This window comes from Varroa jacobsoni, unplaced genomic scaffold (assembly GCF_002532875.2).
Source record: "Varroa jacobsoni isolate VJ856 unplaced genomic scaffold, vjacob_1.0 scaffold_817, whole genome shotgun sequence".
In the NCBI taxonomy this organism is placed as follows: Eukaryota; Metazoa; Arthropoda; class Arachnida; order Mesostigmata; family Varroidae; genus Varroa; species Varroa jacobsoni.
Window position 1 is genome coordinate 1 of NW_019213719.1, and position 3,858 is coordinate 3,858.

At 40.6% G+C, this 3,858-nt stretch overlaps 1 long non-coding RNA gene across 1 annotated transcript in view; it reads left to right on the plus strand.

Moving 5' to 3' along the window:
* Positions 1-1,436: 1,436 nt before the first annotated feature.
* LOC147752994 (uncharacterized) overlaps positions 1,437-3,858 on the plus strand; it is a 7,534-nt gene continuing 5,112 nt past the window's right edge. Inside the window, exons 1-2 of the long non-coding RNA XR_015312540.1 lie at positions 1,437-1,656; positions 3,022-3,206. This is a non-coding gene — a long non-coding RNA (uncharacterized LOC147752994). The remainder of the gene's footprint in view (positions 1,657-3,021; positions 3,207-3,858) is intronic.

The following is a 3,858-nucleotide window of genomic DNA, read 5'->3' on the forward strand; positions in this document are numbered from 1 at the left end:
TGTTCCATTAAACTTTCCTATATGTGTGTTTATAGGCGATGACGAGTTCAATTATATTACGGGTCTGCCTTCCGGAGGTGGTCCTCGACGACAGCCTGTCGTAAGGTGAATCATTCTACGGCCTATACATTTAACTAATCCTGTCACGCAAGTGGAAAACGACCAGCAAGCACAGTTAAGATGAAACAAGGAACGAATATAGCCTTCTAACTAAGATCTATCAACATATCGAAAGCAATTTGCCTCTTCTTCGAAAATATCTGACGAATGATGCCCCCTGACATTGGTGGCTTTCTCAGCTCGGGTGCATTCCATAACGGATATAACTGTACGTACATATGTACAATAAATAATAATAAACGTCATCCCGTATAAAGGAGGCAGTGAAAAACGCTTTGGAATAAATCAGTAGGTCGGTCTTGATAGAAACCTCGCTAATAAACATTTGAAAAATGTTTAGTCTACATAAACACGTATCACGTGAGAAAAAGTAGTTATGTTTACGTGTATTCTTAAAACCTAAAAAGTCAATTATTCCTCATATTAGTTTGTAAATAATTTCTTGTCAGGAATATCAGGCTGGTAAAAATCTGTGTAATGCATGTTACAACCAAACGAAAGGCTTTTGGTGTCTAAAGTTTGACTTTTCTTTAGTGTTTGTGCAACATTGCTCAATACTTTTGGTGAAGATTGTCATTCATATAAGGGGAGAATATATACAGAATTCTTCCCTTGGAGCTCTAGACATCCCTAACTTAAAATTCTAATTATATCTATCGAAAACAGGATATGATAGAAAATTTTAAACGGCGCAATGAAGATTTACGTACCCAATAAGTTCAAAGAATAAACGTTACTTTACGGCGTCATTGTGTCAAACCAAATTCCTGTTGGTAACCGCTTATTTATGCGCGTTCGATGAAGGGCCTTTAATCTAACGAGTGCGTCATAGCTGTATGAAAAAAAATGGGAATTTGGATACTTTAGCATTGCGTTAAATCTATTCACTTTTAACACACGAAACGAAAGCATCTATTTTAAGGTTAATACGCCTAGTAGGCAGACAGACACACAGTGATACTGAACCATGGCAAAAACCACGATTTCAGCGTTACTATGGGGCTGTAATACATAAGCCCTACAGATGCCTCTCCATCAGTGTTGATACACTGGTGGCCTTTTCTATCACTTCCGTCTGCAAGTTGATACCCCTTATATCATTTGCGACTGCACTTTTAGTGAGCTTAGATTGGTCTTTCATCTCTTGCGTTTTTTTCGACTTTTCTCACAGCAGCAGATTTGTATACTGCGCATGAGAATTTCTACTGAGAAAGTTCGCGATGGTAACCTTTGACGACGATATTCGGGTTTTGAACGCCCGATCCATCCAAGGCCTGTGCACAATACCAGGCTCGTGTTCATCTCAGTTTAGGATTAAAACGAAGTGAGTTCGACAGCTGTAGTGGGTAATTATTCGGTCCACTTCCTTGCATTTGTACCGAAGGTTACATGAACTTTTCATCTAAATAGGCGTACGGCCCAGGCTTCGAAATGGTTAAGGAGATAAGCCGCTTCGTACCACAAAAGTCCCTAACATGGACCATCGACTCGAGCCTAATATTGAGCAAATTACGCGTGACGTCGATCAAAATCCATGTACGACTTTTCTATCGACCTTATTATAAGCAATACCAGACCAAATCTCTCTGCAGCGATAAAACTACCTTTGTGAACAGCAGTGCACACTGATTTGTTTGAGTTTGTTGTATAATTTCGCGAATTGGATATTCGGTCCACATCCCTGTGAACAAATTTTTAAGTGCACGAAGCTTTCCTTGCCAGATCGTTATGACTGTTGCGAATTGTGCAATAAAAACAAAAACATACGTGTCGTACCCTTGTTCCTACGTTATTACCTAAATCGATGAGCAATAAACTGATTACCATCGTCGTACACTAAACACTTTGGGTTACCGGATTGGAAAGGTACATACTTGAGACCACTGACTGCTGTGTCAATACACTCCGCCTTATAAGGGTGTAACCCTGGTCACCAGGCGATATGTACGCGAAAATTAGGAGCATGTTACCATCAGGCAGCCCGGGTCATAATAGTTTACGCAGCCTGTGATTAATTGTCATGTTTGTCAATAGCATGGAACACAAAGGAACCTTTTCCGAATAATCAGCTATTGTGATGTGACTGCTGACGGGGAACCAGCCATCAAACAAACCTCCAGCTCGGATTCTAGCTTATCGTTTATTTTTTGGCCGATGGACGAACGAGGTTACCAGGCGTTTTCCTTGAGCACATCATAAGCGTTTTCTATGTAGTTAGTTAAGAACCCATTTTTATAATAGGCATGGGCTCCCAGAAGCGGTCGTCCGGAACTAAACATATTTCGCAACTGGAAAGAGAGGATTCACAACTATAGACGTTCCAAATGGAATTGACAAACGTTCCAGTTTAAGGATACTTGTTTGTTGCTTCCGCCTTTAATATAGATCTTCGACTCTTGTTCTGTTATCTGTAATACCCGTCTTAGCCCAAGGTAACTGTGAGCGCGTTAGGTCATTCAAGCACTGAGAAGCTCCAGGTTCGATAGATCTGAAAGCCCCATTTTTAAATGTTGCGGTACCTATGCATTGACGAATGGACGTTTTGCTGCTCTGTCTGTAGAGCAAGTTTCTTATTATGAGTAAAAAAAACGTTGACATCCAAACTAGTATTTCCGTTTATTTGCGAGTGTCGTATGCTATTGCTGGTTACGAGCCGTCCAGGGACCTCTGCGGGATCACGAAACCTATGCCGCGCATACTCACATCTGCTGCAATAGTGGTTCGAAGTCATGGGTTATAATGAATGAAAAGAGATTTTTCCTGCTAGTTTCTGTATTATAAATTCGAAAAAATAAATCTACTTTTGTAGAAACAAGCACTTGGTGCGTTTTCCTCAAACGCTGTACTCGGCAGCCCTTTCAGAGAGTTCCCGTTTGCGTTCATTGTCCTCTTTAATTTCAGAGCTACAAACTACCAAATCATTGAGATTTGCTGCTATACCTGCCAGACCCCCCGACGATCCAATCTACGATCTGTCGGAAGATCTCTAGCACGACGTTTGCGCCAAACGGAACTTATTGCCTTTGCAAGACTTTTGAGCGTGTGAAGAGGAAGTCTTCCGAAGTTTCACCGGTCTCAATTTAAAAGTAGGTTTCTGCCAGATAGATTTCGATAAAATGACAGTCGCATTCAGTTTGGAAAGAGTACGTTGTTGCATAAGTAAATGATAGTGATATTCTTGAACTGCGCCATTAAATCCAGTGGAGACATCGTCACACAGCCATGCATTTCCTCATTAATTTATCATCACGACCGGCGGAGCCGCCAAGCATGAATAGGCAACGTACCTAAAAACACCTACGTTGAGGAGTCTGTCAATCTCATCCTTAACTATTAAAAGTAAATTGTATAAGATTGGGGCCATTTCTTTAACGTAATAGTCGCGGGAAGTTTCAGAAAAAAGCACATAAAAGTATGTTGGCGCTTTTATTTGTCATCAAATTCTGCTAGCATTAGCTCGTTTGCCAGATACAAGTTTTTCAGGACCTCTTAAGCGTAGCGTTTCTCATTATCTACGTGGTATAGCTAACTAGACTCGAGTGTTTTTTTTTCTTTTCGTGTAGGTGATAATTGCTAATATCCCTCGTCGCATAGATTGAATTTGTTAAAGGACCAATTTTATTTCACCTGTCTAAAGGTAATTGTCATAAAGGCTCACTAGCTCATCGTCGGTTCATATCCCGTTCTGTCTTGCAAGCCAATTACCGGCAACAATCTGCATCTTAAAAAACTTCAGCG